Source organism: Dipodomys merriami, unplaced genomic scaffold (genome assembly GCF_024711535.1).
Source record: "Dipodomys merriami isolate MVZ:Mamm:240054 unplaced genomic scaffold, mDipMer1.0.p SCAF_1115, whole genome shotgun sequence".
NCBI classification, from domain to species: domain Eukaryota; kingdom Metazoa; phylum Chordata; class Mammalia; order Rodentia; family Heteromyidae; genus Dipodomys; species Dipodomys merriami.
Genome location: NW_027202400.1, coordinates 139,278 through 165,592, shown reverse-complemented (window position 1 = coordinate 165,592; position 26,315 = coordinate 139,278). Strand labels below are relative to the sequence as shown.

The following is a 26,315-nucleotide window of genomic DNA, read 5'->3' as shown; positions in this document are numbered from 1 at the left end:
AAGAATGTTTCTGCATGTTAAATGCTGCCATACTAATTCTCAGTCTTTTGTGTACTACTCAAACCACTAATCCAAAATTCTGGACAGAAATGTTTGGAATTCCTTGAATGTCTCTATGCAATATAAATAAGAACCCATTAGCTATTCCTTGCCGACATTATATTTGTCCATCTGACTCATCAATAAAGTGGTGGAGAACAAAAGCTGTACAATCATCCTCTGCAAAACACTGTTGCCTGTTTCTTCGACCAAACCCAACACAGAGTGCACACTCTGTTGAAAGAACATTTCTGGGCACTAGGAAATAAAGGTGTACAAGATGTCTGTTTTCTTTGCACCCTAAAGTGAACTTGAAGAAGATGGAGACCATGTACTTAAAAAGGCTTCGCACTTCATATGATAGACATTAAACTTACATTGCTAAGGAGTGGAATAATCATGTGTAAAATGAGTAGAAAAAAATAATCTTACAAGTAATTCAGAGCCTGTATTTTTTTATTTCAAGGAGCAGTGTCATCCAGTGTCACAATTAATTTACAAGGTGAAAGAAGGAAGTCTTTGAGTATGCAATTATTATACAACATTTGTGTTTCAGGGATTGGGTAACACAAGGGAGTAATCATAAATTTGTCCCTAAGTCATGCACTTACCTATTATTTATCTCTTTCTCTGAGCAAAGGGTACAATCAAAGCAACAGGTAATCTTTCCTTCCTGAGGGGATTTCCTGAATCCAGGACATATCTCACTGCAGACAGAGTGAGGAGGCTGAGAACAATAAGATATTTGTCAGTAAATGTATAGAATTTTACATAACACTAAAAAGTCCATTGATTTAAAGAATAGGATTATTAAGGATATAATTGTATGAACATAACTCTAATAATGCAGTTATAGATTCCACATCATATATCAAAAGTGTTATGTAGTATATACTTAGTCTCTATCTAGCCTGAACTACTGAGAAGTGTCTGACCTTTAAAAGACAGAGGATAATGATGGGAAAGTAGGTCCTGGTTGACAGCCTTCTAGAATTTCCTTGAATTCATAATATACTATGTAGTCTCCTTCTCATCTGTGACATGTTGAGTAACAAGGAGAAAGAATCCTCTTGATGCTTTAAAAGTATGCTATAAGATAAATCACAGGCCTCATCTTTATAGGGTTATATGAAGCCCAGGCCCTTCCAATATTCTTTTCATCTATCCAGTGCCATGCATTGAAAATCTGTTCATACAAGCTCTTTCACTGATTGCTCTCTCCACAGATCATTAAGTAGCAAGACAACAAACCATTGAATGGATTCTCCACAGAAGGGAGCAAAATAACTCTTTAAAAGAATTAAATGTTTCCTCTGATACTTTCTCTTAGCATAGAAACCAGCTAAGCAAAATACAATTTACATTTTATGATAACATTCTAAATAAACATTGAACAACACGCTTTTAACTTTTTATTTTTTGGGTGCTTAACCTAGAGATAAAAATCTGTATCTGGCCACTGTCCTTGAGGCTGTTTTGCTCAAGGTTACCACTCTACCACTGGAGCCATAGCTCCACTTGATCTTCTTGGTAGTTAATCAAGATAAGAGTCTCACAAAATTTTCTTCCCATTTTAGCTTTAAACTGATATGTAATCTTAGATCTGGGAGGATAGGATTACAATCATGAGTCCCCAGTGCTCAGCCCCATTAATTTATTCTGTTTCTTTTCTATCCAAGAGTCAATCAATAAAATTTCTTAAGTTTGAAATACTTAAATGTTAGTAAGCACAGACAGTATAAAGTCTGTGTGGTTTTTTTTTTTTTTTTTTTTCTGTGTGTGAGTGTATATGTGTGAGCCAGAACTATTGTTGAATTCAGTGCCTGGGCTTTGTATCTAAGCTTTGCTGCTTAAGGTTAGCACTGTATCACTTGATCCACTGCTCCACTTCCAGTTTTTTGGGTTTTTAAATAAAGATAACAGTCTCACAGACTTTCCTGCTAGGACTGATTTGAAACCATGATACTAAAATCTCTGACTTCTAAACATCTAGTATTATAGGAGTGACTTTTCTGGCCCCAACCAGGAATACATTTTAAGGGTGAAATCTGCTTATTTATATGAAATTATAATTAGATCCCACCCACCTTTGTAGTTCCTATGGCCCACTCTACCATATTTTATTATTCAAACAGGTGATGAACATGTAGTTTATGGGGAGAAAAATTGCCTACTTCCACTTGAGGTCAGAGCTTCTGGAAAATTCCAAATGTTCACAATGTCACACTCTTTTTCTAATTTCCTTTTCTCAATCAAAATCTCTTGTCCTCAAATAGATTCTGAAATTGTATTTTATTCACAAAATAGGTACACCTAAAAAAAGATACATCATCTTATGATGAAGTACATCCCAGACTTAAAACAAAAAATCTGAAATGAGAAAAGCTCCTGATTAAAATTTCAGATTCAGCATTCCAAAAAAGCAGAAAAACCTAATGAAGAAATAAAAAATTCTATGGGACAAAAAATCATCAAAATAATCTTTGGACATCCTGGTCACTCAGCAAAGAAATAGAAGGCTTTGTTTCAAGAGAAACCAGTTCCATTCAAATACTCAGAAATGAGACAATTCCCAATTTCCTCACTACAGTTTCACATAACTAAGTTTGTAAAAATCTATAGTTTCAGAATGGTAAAATTTTCATGCATAAAGTTGAATGAATTTAATTTACTTATAAAAATATGGATAATTCTGTTTAGCAGATTATCTTTACTAGTATTAAGAAACACATTAGGAAAAGGTGAATTTTTAATTTTCAAAACATTAGCTATGAGCATGTTGAGGTTATTTCAAACTAAAAGAATTTATGGAAAAATGGAATATATTTTGCACTTGTTACTGACCTGCTTTAAATCAACAGCACAAGCACACATGTGTAAGAGACCTCAATTACAAACAGTTATACAGTAAGAGACCTGTCTAGGAAATGACGTTCCTCACTGTACCATCCAAAACTTTAAGTCCTTATCTGTGCAGGTGAAGGCACTGAACCTTTTCTTTTTTCCGTTGTTTATAATACTGCTTGATGAAGAAGCGTGTCATGGAGGGCCTGGGCCACAGAATATACAGCATTCTATATACTGTAACTGTCTCCAGACATAGTCATGTCAAAAATGTGCCTAGGCAACCAAGCCAAAGAGGCATCATGAGGATAGTTCTCCCCATTACCAAATCAGAATCAGAACCTGAGCAAGTAAAGGAGAAACCACAGCCCACCAAGGAAAATGTCTCCTGGGTATTTGGAACGGTTAACTACTTTGACAAAATTTGTGAATCCAAAAACATCTGGGTGATGATGTAAAAAAAAATGACAGGTACATGTAATGAACTAAGCAGGAAATATTTTTCTTATGGTTAAATGCCATTCTACAACTTTTCCTTTTATTAAAATTTACTCAACACACACCATTAAATATATTAGGAACTCATCATGAACATATAGGATGAGGACATACGCTGATGATTTACTTATATGGTTATAAGGTGCCATGATTTTTAAATTATACATCACAGGTTTGTTATTGCCAGATCAAATTATTCTTGGCCATCTCTTCTTTCAATGCAGGAAGAATCCGCAAACCATTTTCATCTTGTAAGGTTAACAATCCTACCCAATTCCAGCTGAAGTGAAGTAGTAATAAGACCATGGCAGTTGCTACTGATGTGTTCTTTGGGGACATCTAATAGAGAGAAGGAAACTTTTTATGGTCACTCAGTACATGATCAAAAGGCCCAAAGGTAAACTAAAGTGAAGGAATAGAAGATGCTCCATGAATGAGAACATTTCTATCTATGACAATCCCAGTCATTATATATTTTATATAACCATGTGAAGAAAATGGAAGGCATGTTTTTCTTTTTTCTTTTTTTTTTGCTTCTTCTTTTTTTCTTTTTTTCTTGCCCATGAAATTGTAACCCCTCTTTATGGTATTTTCAAAATAAAAAAATAATAAAAAAAAACAACATTGAGATATCACCTCTTTTTATTATTATTTTTTTTATTTTGAAAATACCATACAGAGGGGTTACAATTACATGGGTAAGATAGTGAGTACATTTCCTATGAAAAATTGCTGCCTCCTCCTTAGTTTCCCCATACCATCCCTTCTCCTCCCCACCCACTCACCCCCACACCCCCATACCACAACCACCCTACCCCCTCCCCACCCCCTCACCCCGCCAAAGTTGTAAAGTTCGTTTTTTGACATAACGTCTTGTACATCTCGTTGTTGTAATGGGTCTAGCTCTAACCCTGTTTAAACAATTTGTTTTTTCCCTTCCTCTCCACAAATTATATCAACATCAAATACAGTGAAAGCAGCGCTTATAAAGCATTGTTGCCTCCTCCTTTGTTTCCCCTTCCCATCCCTTCCCCTCTCCACCTCCCCATCCCCCCCCCAATCCCACCACCACCACCACCACCACCACCACCTCCATTTGATAGGAAATTAAAAGAATTGGAAAAAATTATATTAAGTGAAGTAAGCCAGGCCCAACGAAACATAGGTCCTATGTTTTTCTTATTTGCAGTAACTAGTATATGTCTGAGACAAACAGAAACTCTTTAACAAATTGATGTTAGGCAAAATAAACCCCAACATAAGGATTCATTTGGGTTTTTTTTTTCTTTCTTACGATTGTTTCCATCATATTTATAAGATGCTTTCTTTGTTGCTGTGTATGTACCTCCCCCATGGTATAACCCCTGCTTTCACTGTATTTTACTTAGACATGTTTTTCCTTTAGTTTTTGAAAAGAAAAAATCAAACTTTTTAATTAAGTATAAAACAAATCAATTTGTACAATGTCTTTTGGTCTTTGTCACTGTCTTTGTCTTTGTCATATCAACTCTTCTGGTCTTTGTCACATCAACTCCTCTCATTTGTATCTACCACAGGTATTCCCTGACTTTAATAGTTCCATTTTCACATATGTACATTGAATATTAGGTTGTATTTGCCCAACCATATTCTTCTTTTTCCTTTGCACCTTTCCACATCCCCTTAAAACGCCCCAAGAAGATATGCTTCTGGTGCTCATTTTTTATATAGTCTGTTAATATTTCAGAAAGGTTAGATTGATATGTACTATAATTTATTCAGATTGATCATGTATATATGTAAGTGAATATATGTGGGCTCCATAACTTTATAATATTTCATGAGCATAATTTTTATCTAATATTACATATGAGAGAACACATACCTACTTTTACTTTCTTTTTTCCTGACAATTGTGGGGCCTGAACTTTGGGCCTGGGCACTGTCTCTCAGCTCTTCAGCTCAAGTCTACCACTCTACCACTTGAGCCATGGCACCATTTCCAGATCTTTCTGCTGAGCAATGGAATCCAGGGTCGCATGCTTGCAAAGCAAGCACTCTACCACTGAGCCACCTTTCCAGCCCCCTACTTTCACTTTCTGAGCCTGACTTTCTTCATTCAATATATCTTACACAGGAGCATATGTATATGTGTAGTAATACAGGGCTATAAACTCAGGGACTCATGTACTACTCCTTTCAAAGCTACCAATCAACAACTTGAACCACACATTAATTCCTGTTTAATTCTTGTTGATTCAGAATGTTTTCTGATTACTTGCACACTCTGCTGAACATATCTTTACACTTTCAAGTCATTTCCTGATTTTTTAAAGAAAATTAGTAAGGGTAAAACTTTTAAAAAATCCCTCTTGTCATATCTAACTTTTCTCTTTTCAAACCAAAGGGACTATCCTATTCCATTATATTTGAGTACTTACTCTTTGATATCACAAAATTTGATAGGTTCATAAATCCAATCTCCTCCTATCATACTCTCCTAACAGCTGAAATGGCCCTAAATTTGATATTTTTACTATCGCCTACCCTTCCTATTCTTATCTGTGAACCTGTAAAGGTTCAGAAATGTAACAATCTGGGCAGATATTCTTCCTGATGGTCCTGTAAGTGCTGCTATGGACTTTTTTCCCTCATATGATTGTGGTTTGGAATATTATAATTTCCCAAGAAGCAAATGAAGGGATCTTTAAATGCTGTTGAAATTCCATATTGAACATTATATATATATATATATATATATATATATATATATATATATATATATATATATATAATCCCAGAGTCAAGTTATGTAAAAGATTAGGATATTTGTTGTTCTCTTTAATAGCAACTACCACAAAAAACACACTAGTAGTTCATGAATGTCAACCTGAATAATGAACATAGAATTTCAAGACGAGTATTTCAAACTTAGGATGTTGAAGTATAAAATGCTTAATTTCTTGCCCATATATATGTTAAAATCTTACCCTAAATTGGGATCTAATGTGAATATAGTTTCATGTGTGAAAGACATGAAGGAAATTTGTCATGAATGAAATTTAAAAAGTTAGTTAAGGCCCAAGATAGTTTGCTTTATCTCTACTACCACATAAACCACAGCAATCATTTTCCATTAAATGTGGGGCTGGCTTTCATGAGACAACAAATATTCTATTGTTTTCATCTTTGGTAACTATCTCCACATATGAGAAAAGTTTTATTTCAGCCCACCTAGTTTGTGTAATGTGGTTATATTGCAGGTCAGAGTAACTAACAAATCTTCCATGTAAGAATGTTTTTCAGAAGCTAAGTGTCATTTAAGGAAGATTCTATAGCAAGTTATGTTCACAGACCCAACAGAGTAAAAAAAAACACTTGATGCAATATCAAGCAAAACAAGACCTTAACCATCAGGTGATGGAATTTTATTTCTTATTCATATAACAATAGTAAAGGGAGTCATCCAACTCCAAGATGCTTATTATGGAGAGAGTAACCTCCAACATGGGGATGAGAATGTCAGCAAGCTTTACATTGAAATCCAATTTCCAAGGCCACCGTGGCACAATGCAGTAATCACTTCCCAATATATTTAGGTTGAGATATTGGAAAGAATGACTATAAAAAAGTAAAGAGGATCAAAGTACTTTTCATTCTCTTTTGTCATGTTTATGTGTATAAAGTTATTCGTGTGTGCACATTCTAAAGAAATTAATGCAATGAAACCTTTCAAGTTAACAATTGAGGCAATATTAAAATATAAGTAATTCAAGAATTACTTACAGAATCCATAGAAGTTCAGGAAAATGGCAATTAAAGTTTCATACACAGTATAACCAAGCAATAGGGCAGATAATCAAGATACAGAAGAAAGGTGAGTAACATGTTAAGAGTTACTAAATAATTCTCAGTCTTAAATATCAATTTTATTGGACTTGACCCTACAATTAAGTGACATAGATTGAGAAATTGGATCAAAATATAAAACACATCCACCTGCTGTCCCAACCAAAAAAATTATCAAATAGAAAGCAAACCCACAAAATATAGGGTGGAGTAGCAATCCTAATATCAGATGAAATAGACATCAAATTAAATTAATGAGAATAAACACAGCAGGACATTACATACTAATAAAGGGAACTCTTTCTCAGAGTGATATACCAATTCTAAATATCTATGTACCAAATGCTGGAGTACCCAATTTTATTAAACAATGCATCTTAATCTAACAATGCATATAGATCTAAACACATTGATAATTGGTAACATCAACACAACATTGTCATCTCTGGATCATCCAGGAAAAGCTCTGCAAAGAAAACTCATAAATATATGATTGTATGGACCACCTAGTTTTTCCAGATATCTAGTGAATATTTAAACAGGAGCATCAGAATATAAATTCCTCTCAACAACTCAATGAACACTCTAGCAAGTAGATCATATTTTAAGTCGCAAAACAAATCTTGCAAATTAAAAAAATATGATATTATTCCCCTGCATCCTGACATATCAAAATGGAATAAAATTACAGCTCAACACATAATGCTATGACAGAAAATTCTGTAAAGTGTGGATAATGAATAATATATCACAGAATGAAGAGATTAGAATGGGAATTCAAATATTTATTAAACAACATACATGAACCCATAAAATACATATCCTCTAGGACTCAATGAAGACAGTACTCAGAGGAATATTTATAACTCTGTGCTTACAAAAACAAGTTGGGGAAATCTCAAATCAGTAGTTTAATGATGAAAATCAAGGTTCTTGAAGAACAGGAATAAACCAAAAGCCAAAGTAAAAGGTTGAAACACTAAAAATTAAATCAAATAAAGTAGAGAAAAAAATACCATAAAACATTAACAAATATTGGTTCTTTTAAGAAAATTAATAAAACTGGCATACTCTTAGCAAATCTGATCCCCAAAAGAAGAGTATGTACACACATAAAGAAAATTAGAGGCAAAAATGGGAAAATCAAGAGAGATACAATCAAGCTTTAGAACATTAGAAGGGAATAATTTGTAAACATTTATCATGACAAATTGGAGAATCGGGAGGAATGGTGAAATTTCCAGAGAATGTTGATATATTCCAACTAACAAAATAGATTGGAACCAAGACAATAGACCCATAACAAGTAATGAAATTGAACTGGCAATAAAAGACCTCCCATCCAAGGAATGCCCAGAACCTGATGAATATATAGCTGAATTCTATAAGGCCTTCAAAGAGAACTCACTCCATTATTTCTTAAAAATCTTCAATGAAACAGAAAGGGAAAGATCACTACCAAAGTTCTTTTTTGAAACCAGCAAAACACTCATCCAAAAACCACATACACTCATCATGAAAGAGATCTGTAGACCCATTTCTTGGAGTAACATCAATGCAAAACTTCTAAATAAAATTCCAGCCAACCTAATTTAACAACTATCCAAAGAAGTTGTATTCTATGATCGAATTAGATTCAACACATCAACAGAAACAAGGACAGCAACTACAAAATCATATAAACAAAGTATTTGACAAGATTCAACACCTCTTTATGACAAATGCTCTGGGAGAAGCTTAGAAGCCATGGACCATTCCGAAATATAACCAATGCCACATATAACAAAATTATAGACCTCATTGTATTTTATGTAAAGTTAAAAACAATTCCTCTAAAATTAAGAACAAGCAAAAATGCCCACTCTCTCCATTCCTCTTCAATAGGGTAGTGGAATTCTTAGCAAGATCAAAAAAGACAGAGAAACTAGAAAGGGGACACAAATAGGGAAAGGAGAAGTAAAGCTATCCTTCTTTGCAGATGACATGATCCTGTATTTAAAGATGGCTATAAATTCTTACCACAAATTATTTGAACTGATGAAGAACTTTGGAAGAGTAGCAGGATTTAAATCAACCCACAAAAATGAATACTTTTGTGCTGTATGAACAATGTGAAACTCAAGACTGAAATCGGGAATTCAAATCGATTTACTATAGCCACAAAAGAATTTAAGATACCTAGGAATTAAATTAACAAAAGATGTACACAATATTTAAAGAAAAATTTAAAAATATGAAAAACTGCAGCAACTATAAGGTAATTGAATAACCTTCCATGGTCTTGATTGGGAAGGATTATCATCGTGAAAATGGTAGTAGTGCCTCAAGCTATCTACAAATTCAATGCAATACTAAGAAAAATCTTAAAAAACATTCTTCAATGATATAGAAGAAGCAATCTGAAAATTCTTGTAGAATAGTCAAAGACCAGAACAACAAAAACAGTCCTCAGCATGAAGACTGGTACTAGAAAAATATCAATACCCAACTTCAAACTCTGTGATAAAGTCATAGTAATAAACAGTTTGATAATAGTACAAGAATAGGGCAGAAAGCAGGGCAACAGCAGCTCATGCCTGTAATCCTAGCTACAGAGGAGGCTGAGATCTGAGGATCACGGTTCAAATCCAGCCCAGTCAGGAAAGTATGTGAGACTCTTATCTCCAGTAAACCACTAGAATACTGGAAGTGGCACTGTGGCTCAAGGGGTAGAGTGCTCGCCTTGAGCTGAAGAGCACTGGAACAGCACCCAGGCAAAGAGTTCAAGCCCCACAACTGCCAAAAAAAAGTACAGAGGTGAGGACCAATGGAATAGAAGACCATGAAATGAACCCACATACTTATAGCCACATAATATATCAGGAGAGAAAAAAAATAGGATAGAAGGAAGGCAGTATCTTCAACAAGTTGTTGAGAGAGAATTGTGTAAACATGTGCTGAAAACTTCAAAGAGATTAGAACAGAAATTATAGAGCCTTATATATCACCCTTCACCTAAATCAATTACACAAGAAACTAAGACCTGAGTGTAAGACCTGATACCCTGAAGAGGTGGGGAAACACCAAAGATCCTTGAAACAATTCAAAATGTCTGAAGTCAATATGCAGAATCACAACAAATCAAAGAAAGTCTGGATGCATGGGATTGCCTCAAAATGAAGAGTTTCTGCAATGCAAATGGCATAGCTAGCAAGATAAATTGAAAGCCCACAGATTGGGGGAAGATCTTTATTAAGTATGCATCAGATAAAGGCCTCATATCTAAAATATACTACTGGCGTATAAGATAAGGACTATATATATATATATATATATATATACACACATATATGTGTGTGTGTGTGTGTGTGTGTGTGTGTGTGTGTGTGTGTGTGTGTGTGTGTATAATAGGAGGTAAGGGAGTATCTGAAGCCTTTTAGTACAGAATTGGTGACACTGACTCAAATTGTTTGAAATAGCAGCCATCCCATCATAATCTGAAGTGACTTCTGGGATTAAGAAGATAGTTGAGTAAAGTGTAGTGCTTATAGCCCTAGAAAGAGAAGCTATATATGGAAGGAAACCAAATTCATTTCCTACTAGTAGATAGAAATGTACTGAACCATAGATGAAAGTACAAGTATGAAACTGAGCTTTTTACTGGTGCATAAGGATGGGTTGTCATGGTAGAGAATAAAAAGAACACTCATCTGTGCACCTAAACTTCCCTCAGGCATTGCCTATCCTGAGAACAAAACAGCAAATGGAAATAGATTAATGAGTTACTTAGGGCTTGTTCTCTTCACGCCTTGGAAACATCGCCTGTTACTGCGATCTTTGTCTAAAGTGTAGAGGGCCAAAACACCAGCAACATCCATGTGTGCTCAGTACTTCATTGTAGAAAAGCACATAATGCCAGCCAAGGACTAACAAAGAGTGGAACCTGGAGGAAAAGGAATGTGAAAGTCGAAAGGTACATCCCTGAAGTATCTGCTAAGCTGAAATCCTGGTTCAAACTGAGGCCCACAGTTTTAGGTATACACACACACACACACACACACACACACACACACACACACACATATATGTGTGTATATATAGATATCTTTGCACATGTGCACATGAGTCCTTTTATTCACAAACATGTATAGTATAGTCCATCTTTCATGGGAAACTCTTGTGAATCCCCAGGAAGAATGTATTAAATTCTTCCCTGGAGCTCTGCGTCTGTGGCCTTGCATCCAGAAGAAAAACATAGGTTGGAAAGCACACTTGCAGGTTCTCCTTATTCATCTCGGGTGCTACAGTTTCTTCCAAGACCACAGACAGTGAGTCCCTAGTGTTGAAGTTAACTTTGATATGTTTACTCCAATATCTGTGTCTATTTGCCGAAAAGTCATTCAGAATGATGCAATTGAATTGCATCAGAGGATCCCATGTCAGGTGCATGGTGAAATGGACAGAAAAAAAATGTATTGTAGTGGGATATCAACCAAAGTTATTAGGGCATCAGACCCAATGGGTCAGTTCATAAATTCAATGTCCACAGAACATTGCTGATTGATCTAGGCAGGGTTCCATAAAATTTCCATTTGCACAGGCTTCCAAAAATGTACCTGCTTACTTCTCCCTGGAAGCAATGATGATGCTGAAACCAACAAAATGTTACTAAGGGCTCTAGAATTTATATCTAATATATTCTGATAAATTCACAGATTAGTACATCATAAAAATATCAGTAAGTTAGTCTCAATAAATCAAGATTGATGCCAAATTGAATGTCACATTTGCATTCTGAACTTTCACCTTTACACAGGTAATTTTTACTCAACCTGCTTTCACAATCTAGTTTTGTTTTTCAGGACATGTTTTTGAGAACATATGGTAATAGAAGACATCCTTCTCTACCATGAGCCTAAATCAATATCGGTACCGACTCTATGTTTTCTACTTGTCATAATATATTAGACACAAATACCATACAGAGACCTCAATGGCCCTTGAGAGCAGAGCTACTTCAGAGATGTGTACACACTCTGCAAATGTAGAAACCTTCCATGCACATGATGATGTACTTGCCCATAATCACATACTACGTATCAGAAAATGTGCATTGCTGTTTAAACAAATCAGCAAATGTACTATAGATTGTAGAAGGAAAAACTTTTATTTATTGTGAAAATATCATACAAAGGGGTTACAATTACATAATTTGCAATAACTAGTATATGTCTGAGACAAGCAGAAATGGTCAGATAAGTTGATTTTAGGAGAAATGAACCTCTAGATCAGGATTCAAATGGTTTTTCTTTCATGCTATTGTTTCTAACATATTCATAAGATGATTTCTTTGTTGCTTTGTATGTCCCTCTCCCAAAGTATAACCCATTTTCACTGTATTTGATGTAGGAAAAATTTTTAATGAGGTTTCCACTGGCCCTTTAATCTTGTATACTCCTTATATTATATAATTGTAAAACTTACTTTTTCATTCTTAGCAGCATATGTTAATTCTATAGAGGGTTTATTTATACACATACATGTACATATGCAATGAACCTCAATCTCATAAGGTAGTGGTATTGATTCATATCTTCAATCTATTTATCGTTTTTGTGGGTTTTTTGTCAGTTATGGGGCTTGAACTCTGAGTTTGGGTGCTGTCCCTGGACTCTTCAGCTCAAGAAGAGTGCTCTACAGATTGAGCCACAGTGCCACTTCTGATTTTCTAGTGGATTTTTGGAGATAAGTATCTCACAGGGGCTGGGAAGGTAGCTCAATGGTAGAGGGCTTGCCTTGCATGCATGAGGCCCTGGGTTCGATTCCTCAGCACCACATAAGCAAAAAGAAAAAAGCCAGAAGTGGAGCTGTGGCTCAAGTGGTAGAGCTCTAGCCTTGAGCTGAAGAGCTGAGGGACAGCGCCCAGGCCCAGAGTTCAGGTCCCACGACAGGACCCCCCCCCCCAAAAAAAAAAAATAGAGTCTCACAGATTTTCCTGCTCAGGCTGGCTTTGAACCGCATTCCTCAGATCTCAGCCTCCTGAGTAGCTAAGATTACAGGCGTGAGCCACAAGCATCCAGCTATTTATAATTTGTGAGAAACTACATATATTTCCATAGTATGAAATGATATTCCTATGAATTGTGTATAAGTGATCACTTTACTTCATTTTGCCAGCATTTTTATTTGTGTTCTTGGTGATAGACATTGTCATTGAAGTGTGAAAAATTCAATGTCTTTGGCTTTGCATTTCCTTTATGCCAAGGATGTTGAGCATCTATTTTTGTATTTTAATTGGCCCCATATACTTCCAGATGTCAGGAATATCTTTAAATTTGCTTGCCAATGTGTTCATTAACATTACTTAAGAGTTTAGATTTCTAACCTTCCTTCATATTCTGATAATTAAGTTCTTGGCTGATGTTAAGCTAATCTATAAGCCATCTATTCACCCTAGTTACTGTTTATTGTGTTGTGCCACATTTTTAATTCAGTGTAACCCCATTTGTCAAATTTTGCTCTTATTTACTGATTTATTTGAAGTTTTAATCAGTAGCTTACTGTCTAAATAAGATGTTTCTTCTTTTATGTTGTCTGTAATGTAGTGTTTTATTTTACATTTTAGCTCTTCAATTTTTATGGGCTAGAAAAACAAGGACCATTCACAACTTAGGGCATACTGGAATACCTGGAGACAGTGTCCAGGAGAAGATGACTGGAATTGTGGTCAGAGAGAGAGAAGCTCTGTGAGTGGAAATATTTACTCACCACAAGTGCTGCCCTTGTGTACACATGTGGGGCCTTTGGAGCCAGAGCGATCCTGCTTGTCTCATCGACTAGAAGTCTCCCTGAAGCCAGCAGTTGTTTCAAGTACTCAGAAAGTAATCTTGTGAAATGATTCAAATATCCATTTGATGTTTTTAAGAATCAACGATATAGGGTTGGGAAGGTAGCTCAGTGGTAGAGCGCTTGCCTTGCATGCATGAGGCCCTGGGTTCGATTCCTCGGCACCACATAAAAAAGAAGACAAAACCCGGAAGTGGCACTGTGGCTCAAGTGGTAGAGCGCTAGCCTTGAGCTGAAGAGCTGAGGGACAGTGCCCAGGCCCAGAGCTCAGGCCCCACAACCGGACCAAAAAAAAAAAAAAAAGAATCAATGATATATTAAATAAAGCTACAATTTACAAATTGTCCACATACACTAATAGGAATCATTATGCATTTCTGATCACAATAAGTAATGGAGGAAAGATTTTACCTGTTATAGGAATAACAGATATCTCCCTAGAGTAATTTTACATATCCCTAATGCCATAAGGGTATCATGGAGTAAATATAGACATTGTGACTTGGGTACAGATGAGTCTTTTACAAGGTATCCTACACTTAGACTTGTTGGAGTTGGTGAATTCTTCAAAATATGCAGCCTAACTCTGCCGACCATCTACTGGATGTTTGCCAACATCCACCTGGCACTGAACTATCTGTTCAAAATATGAGTGCCAATTCTAATAATGTGAAACTCTTGACCTGCAGGAAAAGCATTGGAAATAGAGCCTGAAAATGGAGTGCTCAGATCAGAGAAGCACCCTCACTGGTTACTTTCAGCACCACATTTTATGTGCCATGAAGATGCTGGCTTAGGCTGGCCCTTTAGTGTGTGCTGTTTACAGCTGTGGTATCTTCGGAATCTTTTTTTGTGCCTCTACTTTTGAATGAAAAAAATATTCTCTTAATCCAACTTCAACTATTTGCTGCATGAGAAAAAGAATTAATATTTATGAAGGGGGCACCTGATTCTATCTGAAAGGAGTTTCCCTAACCTATATATAGACAGAGCAAGGATAGCTTATAGCAGATTGTGAGACTTTAATCAAACAGGATTATTTGGAAAAGAGCTCGTTGTTCTAATACATTGCATAGATATGAACCACGTACAGTGTAACAGCATTCCCCCAGGCACTGGAAAACCCAAGCTCTGCTGCTCTCCAGGGAATGGACAGTTGGTCATTAACACTAGAAATCCTAAACAGGTTCAGTAGGTGTGAAGTCCTCATGGGCTCTAGACACAATGAAATTCTTCCCAACTCCAGTTTGAACTTCATACCTTAGGACCAACTCACAAAGTAAGTTTTTGTGTGATTGTTAGGCACTTTGAGACTTTTAGAATGTTTTTGACTCTTTTTGGAGCCCACTCTAGTGGCAACACTAACATTAGTTTAAGATCTAAAGCCAGAGCCAGCTGTAGCACCTTGTGTTGGCCTACAGACTGAAACTGTGCAATCAATATATTGTACTAATCATCCACAGTACCTGTTTGATTGGCAAAGCTGATTTTCGAATTTTTTGTATTATCTGAGACAAATCCAACATCAGTTCTGTCAGGAGAAGCTTACGAGATGAGTAAGGAGAGGCCTCACAACTTGTCTTGCTTTCTTTTTTTTTTAATTGTGAAAATACCATACAGAGGGGTTACAATTACATGGGCAAGGTAATGAGTATATTTCTTATCAAGCATTGTAGCCTCCTCCTTTGTTTCCCCTTTCCATTCCTTCCCATCCTCCACCTGCCCCCCCAATCCTCCCACCCGCCTACCCCCACCCCTGAGATGTATAAGTCGTTATGTCTTGCATGACAAATTCCCTTCATGTCCTTACTTATTCCTATTTACAAACATAAGTACAATATTTGCAATTTATCCTGATTGGAGATAATGTTTTAACATATTCATTGGCAGGGAAGTAAGCATTCAAACAATCAAAATCTTACGTTTTGAAAAACTCCCTAAATTTCTATGCTCATTATGCAGCTTGATTTTCAAGAACTATAATTCGTTTTGGGATTGGCTTTTTCTGTTGAAGAAATGAAAAAAAAAACTATAACTTGACCTTGGGATTTGATATTTATGTGGTTCAATATGGAAGTTGGATAGCATTTAAAAATCCCTTCATTTGCCTCTTTAGGAAGTACGAGATCCTTAACCAGTCTTGTATGAGAAACTGTAAAACTGTGGCAGCATTTACAAGACCACCAGGATTAAAATCTGCCCAGATTGGGACACTACTGGACCTCTACAAGATTGCATAGGTGAAAGTGGGATGAGTGAAGTAATATCTTAAAATGTCTAAATTGGTGCCATTTCAGGTGTTAGAAAAGAATGAAAAGAGGCTGATAAAATGCCGTCGCCATGGAGACGCAGCCAGTATGGGCAGCCGCAGCCATTAACCCTCAAAAGCAAGGCTTAGAGCAATTTACCAGATCCCAATCTTGGCTCCTTGCCTCCAGTTACCCTGAAAGCGAACCATTCAGGAGTATGCAATACTCCTTGACTCAACCACTTCCACAGCCCTCATGGGCTGGACGCCGGGTTACAACCAGGTTTACAAGGGGAAGAAGCTAGCTGAACAGATGTTTCAAGGACTTATTCTTTTTTCTGCAAAAGTTGGATTTATCTATGCATAAATGGCCGAACAGTTTGGATGGACACTCTATATAGGTATGGCCGGATTTGCTTTTCCATGTTTGCTGATGCTTCCTCCATACTCATCTATCCACGACATCCCCTCAAATGGTTATCTGTTCAAGAATCAAGAACAGAAGACAAGAAAATTGGGGATAGAAAAATTAAGAGGTATGTTAAAAATAATTCATTGGGTTTTTACATTTGTTTTCTCTGAGATGAGCTAAGTTGACATCATACCCAAATCATGAGCCTAAAACTCCCTATGCTCTTAAACACAGATTTCTTTATATTTTAGTTTTCTTTATATTTCTTTTTTGTTATTGTTTTGTTTTCTACCCCTAGCTAATTGAGTGTTGATTAGTTACAAAATAGTCTCCTGTTGTTCACTTCTCATTTTGAAGAAGAAGCCAAAGCCAAGCCTGTCATAGTACCACTAGCCTGGCCCTTCTCCTAGCCATCTGTGAGCATTCATGAGTGACAGCCAGGTTCAGCACATTCTTGGCTTTGCTTCTGTCTTTTTTTGTACTTTTTTAATTCTAAAAATGCGGTATAGAGGGGTTACAGTTCATGAGCAAGGTAATGAGTACATTTCAGCTCCCCTATGAACCAGAAATCCCACTTTGGGGCATTTACCAAAGGATCACAAACAAGGCCATACTCAGGCTACCAGCACAACTATGATTATAACAGCAATATTTAATATAGCTAAGATATTGATCCAAACCATATGTCCTTCAATAGATGAATGGATCAAAAAATGTGATATATATATATATATATATATATACACATATACCTGCATACGTACCATATATACATATATAAACATACATACAATGAAATTTTCTTTATATTCCAAAGGCAGTTAGAAATAACTCAGTTGTATTTGACTTACAAATATTTTAGACAAATATTTTAGACTTTTGGAAAACAAAAGTACAAGTATGCAATGTTTCTTCCAGGTACAAATAATAATAAATGCCACATAAATGACAGCCAAAAAGGAAAAAGTATGATAGGAAAAAGGTGTATTTAGGAACATAATTTTTGTGATATCAAAGACTATGCATTCAAAGATAATAGGCTATCTATAATCTAATTGGCATGAAAAAGGGAATGCAAAAGTTACAGTAGATTACTGGTTTATTTGGAGTTTTAAGCCCTATCAATAATTTCCTTTAAAAATTGGGAAGTTGAAAATGACTTTAGAGTGTGATAATATGTTGAACTGGGTGGTTCATACATAATAATACCAGTTACTAAGGAAAATTATCTCTAAGTACCCATCAAAATGCAGGAAGTAATTTGTAGTTTAAGTGGTAAAGTACTAGCCTTGAGGAAAAAAGCAAAAAGTGAATAAGGCTCTGCATTTGTCAACCTGAACTAGCATGTGTGTGTGTGTGTGCGCACACACACACACACACACACACACATACACATACACACACATGCATGGTCATGTGCAAGGGATGTTGAAAGACTCAGAAAGAGAAATTGAGTGTAAAACCTTTCATATGTAATATTAGATCTAAAATATGAACATGAAATTTGAAAAAAGTAAAACACATGACCATTAATTATATATGAGTTCAGACTATATAGTACAGAAAGCAGTAAAATTTTATGTTGTATTAATTTTTTTTGTGAAAGTATTGTACAGAGGGGTTACAATTACATGGGCAAGATAATGAGTACATTTCTTATCAAGCATTTTAGGCTCCTTCTTTTTGTCCCCTTCCCATCCCTTCCCATCCTCCCCCACCCCCCCTAATCCTCCCCTGCGAGCCCCCTCTGCACCAAAGTTTTAAAGTTCATTTTCGACATAATGACTCAATTGTATGTTGTAACCTCTCTGATGTAACAATATCATATGCGAACAGTAAAAAGATGAAGCTTATCTTGTCCTTGGGTAGGTGTTAAAGGAGACATGGAAAGAGGCAAAGGAATAGGGAGTAGATGGCTTGGAAAATACAACATAAGATTCAATGCACATATGTCTAAATGGAACTAGGAAAGAAAGGGGATGGGTGGGGTTTTTATAGATTAGAAGAGTCGATGGAAACTATGACAAAGTCTAAGAGGCATTGTAAAAACCAATTGATACATTGTACAACTGTTTTAAAAAACTATCCATGAGGCCTGTAATTCTAATTAGTGAGGAGGCTGTGAAATGAGGATTGTGGTTTGAAGCCAGCCATGGCAGAAAAGTTCATGAGACTCTTATCTCCAACAAACTACTCAGAGAAGGCTGGAAATACTGCTGTGGCTCAAGTTGTACAGGGCTAACCTTCAGCACAAAGAGGTTTTGGAACAGCACTTTGATCTTGATTTGAAGTGCCAAGACAGGCACAAAAACAAAACAAAACAAGATAAAACAAAAGAAAAAAAGAAACAAACCAAAAACAAAAAAGATCTTAATTTTTATATTTTTGAAAATTACAAGAAAAACCCATGTTCCACCTACTTCAAATAGTTAGATAATATACATTATATGGCTGTGATTATGATGGATGGAAATTTTCTCATTCATGTAGCATCTAATGTTCATTCGAGGCATGGTTTTTCATGCCTCCCAGGCTATGACTTGTGTAGGCTGAGGTTATGGGCTTGGAGCTGCAGATGCTGATACCCTTCTCAACCAGTGTTTCACCTCTTAACAGGGCAGTCATACCCAAGGGCTCCTTCAACTTCAGCTTCATGATCTCTTCGTGGTCCTGTGGGCCCAGTTGGGGGTGCCATCCTGGATACATGTGATTTGAAGTAAGTTCATCCTACTCATCCTCTATGCCAAAAGAGTCAAGTGTGAGAGGGTTTGCAGACATTTGAAGTAATGTACATACACGGTGCTCCAGTGGCCCCACATACCTACCCAGCATATGCCTGTGTATCCTAGGATTATTGGTCTGGAGCAGGGGATGCTTCCAACATATTCCCTAACTAGTGCTTCACCTGCTAAAGTGAATACATGATTGAGAGCCTCTTGTTTACCTTAAGGAAATCTAAATTCCTGATCTGTGCCAGGCCACAACAGATGCCATCCCACATGCCCCCCATTTCATTTTATGTTAGACCTCTCCTGCCACACTGTGGGAACCAAATCACTGGTGAGCAGTTGTGCATGTATGTACACACATTCACACTAAGGCATGTACATAGTGTCAGATTTGACTGGTTGTGTACTATATATTATAGTACCCAAGTGAAAGAAGACTTGGAGATTCCTTGACTACAAGTTGTCCTGTTTTGCTATTTAGCTGTGTCCTGTATAGCCCAGGGTTGTGGGATTCGAAGTGGGCATGCGTCCACCCTCCACAACCAGTGCTCCTCCTCCTACAGGGAGAGCATGCCCAAATCCCTGTTCTTTCCCTCTTGGACTAACATCTTGCAGGTCCTTCTCTGAAGGCCCAGGTGACAGTGCCATTCCAGATGCCCTAGTTTCTATGCAAATAGGACCACTCTCCCTTTGTGGTAACTGAATATTTGTGTGGGGTTGAGTGAGTATATCATTGTGCTTGTGTATACACCAGTTTGTGGAACACAAGGACCTGTGGCAAGATTTTCCCACTTGGGTGCTGATGCCAGCCCAAGGGAAGAAAGGCTTAGAGAGTAGATCTTTCATGTCTCCCTTGCAGAGTATGGCCTGTGCTGCTTGGGATTACAGGGCTGGAGTTTGGCATGGTGCTGCACTTTCTAACCAGGGCTTATCCGGTTACAGGGAAGCCATACAAGGCGGCCAGTTTTTCTTCACTTTGGGACCTCTGGCTTCCTGGTATGAGTCAGCCCAGGTGCAGCTATATGTGCCTATGTCCTTCTCAGTAAGTGGTTCCACTCCCGGTTGGAACTGTGGGAATCCAGTTGTGATATGTGTTGTGCATGTGTGTATACACATTCACAGGAGGGCACAAATGTGGTGCCAGAGTGGCCTTGTTGTGCAATATATTGCATCCAGAAGAAGGGAAGCCATAGCTTGTCCTTTTTCCTTAGCTGGTTAATTTCAGTGTAGCCTTGGGAGGCCTTCAATTCAAAGTGATTCCATTCCCTCCTCTGTCCTGTGAAAATGAAATCATGGGTCAGGGATTTTGTGCATGTGTATACACATTTTCCCATGAAAGCACTTAACCTATTTTTAAATTGGATAGGTCCTAGGTGTTTTTGGACCCAAGAGAAAAAGGCTGGGGTTGGAGACTATAAAACATCCCTTTCACAGGCCTGTGGAGTCGGGCTTATACGCCTGGAACTTGGGGTGCTGCCTACCTTCCTAAATAGTGCTTACTACTGCTAAAGAGAGGTCATGCCTGGTAGCTTGCTCTTCACCATGTGGACAACTGTCTTGCTGGTCCCTTCTGATAGGCCTATGCCCCAGTACACACTTTCATAAGAGGGCACATACATGATGCCAGATAGGCCTGATTGTGGGCATATTGGGCCAGGCCCTGTGTCCATACCCCTGTAATGCCTTTGTAGCCTGGGGTTATTAACTTGGATCTGGGTATGTTGCTACCTCCCTAACTAGTCGTTTACCTTGTACAGTGACTTCATAGTGAGGACCTCTTCTTGATCATGTAAAGGAACTCTTTATTCATGATTTGTCAGCCTCAGAGACAGTACCATCTGAGATATATCCATTTTCATGTAAAGATTGCTCCCACCCTGCCATTCTATGGGAACCCATTCATGGAATGTGGACACATGATTGTGCCTATGTGGTGCCAGTTGGACTAAGGGTGGGCTCTAGAGGGCAGAAGAGATGGCACATTGGAGCTTGGAGTATGTCCACCACCCTTCCCAACTATAGCCTATATACTGGGATTATGAGTCCTGAGCAGGGGATACTGTTGCTCACCCCATCCAGTGCTTCCCCTTCCACAAAGAGGTCATGGCCATTAGCCTGTTTTTCTTAATCTTGCAAACCTCTAGCTTCATGATTTGTGTTGTCCTAGATGCAGGTACCATTTGCAGATGACCCCAATTCAAAGGAAGCTGTTCCTCTCCTGCCCTTGCCCTGTGGGAACTGAATTGCAAAACAAAAAAGAAAACATTACGAACTAGTAAGTAGTGGGGTACTTGAAGTTATTTCACAAATGAGGGTCCTTATTAAGGCTTCTTACCCCCTTTTTTCTTCCTTGAAAAATTTTCCAGTGTACTAAAAATCATCACAAATACTTATGACAGTGCATATTAAATGTGATGTCCTTCATATTATGTATGAACATTTTCTTCATGAATTTTAGTCAGTAGTGTTTGATAACTTTTACTCCTCTATATGCAGTTTGCATAATGATAAAGTTTGTATCCATATCCACATATATTCTTATATAATCCTTCTCCAATCATTTGGTATTGTCCAGTATATTTTTAACTTTTCCCTAGTCTGACAAGTGTGGTATCTCTTTATTGTTCCTGACAGAATATTTTTCATAAATCTTGCCACATCACATATGCCTTTTCTTGTGAATTGCATGCTCAGATATTTTATTCAATATCATGTATCCTATCTGTCATCTTCTTGATTGAAATGTTCCTTTGTTGAATACATACTATTTAAATGTCTTCAGTCTTAAGAGAGGATGTTTATATTTTTTTTGATGTTACTTACTCAACCAAGGTGTTGCTGTAATGTAAACTTATTGATATTTTCCTACCTTTGTATTCATTTCCTTGGGGAAAATCTCCATTCTTAAAATGCACTCTTATTTCATTCTTAAAGCTTTTAAGTGTTGCTTTCTACCTTTGTTTTTAGGAATTGTTTGCTATGGCTTTAAGTTAAGGTCTATTTTGTATCTTATTCCATATAAATAGCTAGCTATTCCAAATAGCTATTTATTGAATAGTCTAATGTCAAATCTCAGGATTCTACATAGGCTTGTTCTCAGTTCTCTACCCTATGTAATACTTTTTCTTCAGCTGTAATACCAGATTGTCTTGATTACTAGGCTTTAGTATAACAAATCCTCATTTTGAGTTATGGTGTGTCCCCAAAATTGTTCTTTCATATTCTTTGTGTCTTTTGATCTTTAGAAATCCTTCCTCTCCTCTGTTAGTGGGGACCAAACACCGAGTCTCTTGCATTTAAGGCAAGCACTCTACCACTCAGCAACTCAACTCATAACTTTGAGGAACAACAGTCACTGGGTCCAGGTGAGGTTTGGGGAAGTTTCCCTCTATAAGTAGGAACTCTTGACTTAGGGTCCTTGGTCACAGAATAAAAATTTGCAGAGTAGTCACCATGGTAAGAAAACTTGGCAATGTTTTATTGAGTTAGCAAGCAAACAAACAGATAAGCAGATAAACAGAAAGACAGAGGCACACTCAGAGTGTGAGTGCTCTTAACGGTAGACGCAAAGAGCTCTTTGACATCAGGGGCATTTATATAATAAAAGCAAGTCCTGTCATAAAGCCATATATATAGGTGTTTATCTTTGCTCTTAATCACTCTGGGGTTACACCATCTGAGTTCTTGGTTATTTGGTGATTCAGTCTTTAGTGTATTTCTTTTTATCGGGGGGAGGGTCCAGTCATGGGGCCTGAACTCTGGGCCTGGCCGCGGTCCCTCAGATCTTCAGCTCAAGGCTAGTGTTCTACCACTTGAGCCCCAGCGCCACTTCTGGCTTTTTTCTTTTTTCTTATGTGGTGTTGAGTAATCGAACCCATGGCCTCATGCATGCAAGGCAAGCACTCTAACACTGAGCCACCTTCGCAGCCCCTTTAGTGTATTTCTTACAGGAAAGAATGCATATATTTTTGCCATAGAACAGATGCTTATCCTTAAGATGATGAACGCACCCTGAGTTAGAAGCAAAGAAGATAGTGCATGTATGTTTCTAAATGTATTGTTTCTATCAGAGTTCCTAGATGTCATTTTCCAGGTCTCATTTTTCCTAAGCTATCCAGCCTGAAACTATAAAAAGTCCTGATAAGACTTCTCAGAAAATTGCATTCAATTTATAGATTGATTTGATAGAAAACAATACATTCTTTAGATATTGAGTATTCCCATGAATGATTTTTTTTTGGGTCCGGTCATGGGGCCTGAACTCTGGGCCTGGGCACTGTCCCTCAGCTCTTCAGCTCAAGGCTAGTGCTCTGCCACTTGAGCCACAGAGCTACTTCTGGCTTTTTTCTTTTTGTTTATGTGGTGCTGGGCAATCGAACCCAGGGCCTCAAGCATGCAAGACAAGCGCTCTACCACTGAGCCACCTTCTCAGCCCCCCATGCATGATTTTGACATAGCTGTATTTAGCTGTTTTTCAGTTATTTTTAATAATTAATGTTTGTTACATAGTATTATATATCTTTTGTAGGATATGCTTCTTGGTGTGTTTATGTTCGTTTGGTTTGGTTTGAACAACATGGGGAATTGAACTGGTGTATGGGAGGAAAGCATTCTACCACCTAAGCCACAATATAGCCATGTTAGTAACTATTGAAGCTACTTAAAATAATCATCCATCTTATAATTTGTTATTTTTACCTTTTTTTCATCCTGGGGTACTTGGTATAGGAGTCTGGTTTTTTTGTTTTGTGTGTGTGTGTGTGTGTGTGTGTGTGTGTGTGTGTGTGTGTGTGTGTGTGTGTGTGTGTATGCACATGCATTCATATAAGTGTATATGTGCCAATACTGGGGCTTGAATCCTCTTAACTTTTTCCAGCCAAGGTTAGCATTTACCATTTGAGCATGTATGCACCTTCAGTGTGGCTTTTCTGGTTAAATCCTACTCAGGAGGATACAAATGGCAGTTCAAAGCCAGCCTGGGCAGAAAAGTCCAGTAGTCCTATGAACTACTTTGAAAAACTACTATGAAAAACCTGGAAGTGGTACTATGGCTCAAAAATAGTGCTCAAGCTTTGAATTGAAGCCCTCAATCCTTAGGGCCAGCACATACAAAAATTAATGAACTTTGAATTGTCTAACCATGATGTATTTACACCATGATCTACAGATCTCAGCCTCTCAAGTAGGTAGCATTGTAGGTGTGATCCTGTAGTAATAATAAGTCATTTATTATTGTTACTAATGGATATTTTTTAAAGACATAAGTGTATGCTAGTGGCTCAAGTCTATAATCCTAGCCAGTCAAGAGGCTGAAGTTTAAGAATCTTTGTTCAAAGCTGACCCAAGGGAGAAAAATCTATGTGGCTTATCTCCAATTAACAATCAAAAAGTTGGAAACACAGCTGTAGCTTTAGTGGCATAGTAGTAACCTTAAGCAAAAATGCTTAGGGACAGTGCCCAGACCCCGAGTTCAAGTCCTAGAATCAGCCTCCAAAAGTAAAATAAATAGAACACAAAATAACTCCAGGTATGGCTAGTGATAGTATGCCTAGTTTGCATGAAATTCTGAATTTGATTGCCACCAGCAAGAAAAATACACAAACCAAGAAAAAATGTTTCCAAAGTCAGAGGGAATTTTTTACTGATCCTTACTAACAGACAATTTTTTTCTTACACAATTTCATTTAGAACGTTAGCCCAAGGCAGGTGCTAGTGGCTTGGCTCATGCCTGTAATATTAACTACTCAGGAACTTGAGAATTGAGGATAGTGGTTCTTGAGACTCTTCAATAAGCTACTCAAAAATAAGTGGAAGTGACCCTATGGCTCAAGTGATAGAGAGCTAGCCTTGAGCTCAAAGAAGCACAGGTACAGGGGCCAGGCCCAAAGTTCAAGCTTCATGGACAACAAAAATAAAAATAAAAATAAAAAGCCAAACAATAACTCCAGTAGAAGAGAAATGATTATGCAATGACTACTTTAGCAAGAATGCATTTCTCAGTTTAGAATGAGGTTTCACTTTGTATAACCTTATAAATATAAGATAATTAAATTTCAAGTAATTATTTAACTTCACTATCCACTAAGTTGGAGTGTTGAGCTATATGTTAAATAACAGTGAGTTATAGAAACATGAAAGACGAACTTGAGGCAATGATAAGGGGAGTTGAAGAAATCAATGTTGTTTTGAGAGCAACTGAGGTTGAAGCTGACCACCTAGGTAGGTCTTCAGGAGACTAAGGCTGTTTCTCATTTCTAAGATCCCTCTCCTTGGCTGGGCCCCTCCCATTGAGTTTAATCAAAGATTAGGTTAGGTGTGGGGAAAAGCAGCAGCTTGTATTGAAGGTTTTAAAAAAAATAAACCCTCTTTTTTGTGTTTAAATGTAGGAACTAGAGAAGTCGTTGGTTCACAGGACTCTGCATTTGAAAGAACTTCCAACTATGAAGGCCAACCTGAGCCACATATTCCAGAGAAGGACATGATGTTGGCACAGGAACAGATAGAATATTTGCAGAAGAATTTTATGTGGTGCTTAATTTATTAAGCCTTTCTTGTTTATGTTTGATGTAACCTGCTAGTAATAGATGTGAAATGAGTAAAGGATCTGTTGGCCACCTAAATTTGTTATTTCAGCAAAAGTATATCTGATCATGCTAAACCTTAGGTTTCTAAGAGGAAGAAAAAGATGTAAGTCCTTCAAGATGCTAACAAAACTGAATTCACAATCCATTAATTGGAGGGAAGGGCACTTTTTGTTGGCAATTTTAAATATCCAATTGCATTTTTCCATGCAGGTGACTATCAGCAAAGAGGAGATTGAAGGGGGCTCAGAAGGTGGCTCAGTGGTATAGTACTTGCTTCAGATGCATGAGTCCCAGGGTTCAATTCCTCA

General features: G+C 37.2%; 1 long non-coding RNA gene across 1 annotated transcript; it reads left to right on the top strand.

Moving 5' to 3' along the window:
- Positions 1 to 22,754: 22,754 nt before the first annotated feature.
- LOC138822514 (uncharacterized) lies at positions 22,755 to 26,310 on the top strand. The gene is made up of 3 exons (XR_011370536.1): positions 22,755 to 22,788; positions 25,810 to 26,110; positions 26,218 to 26,310. It is a non-coding gene; the product is annotated as an uncharacterized lncRNA (long non-coding RNA).
- Positions 26,311 to 26,315: the final 5 nt, after the last annotated feature.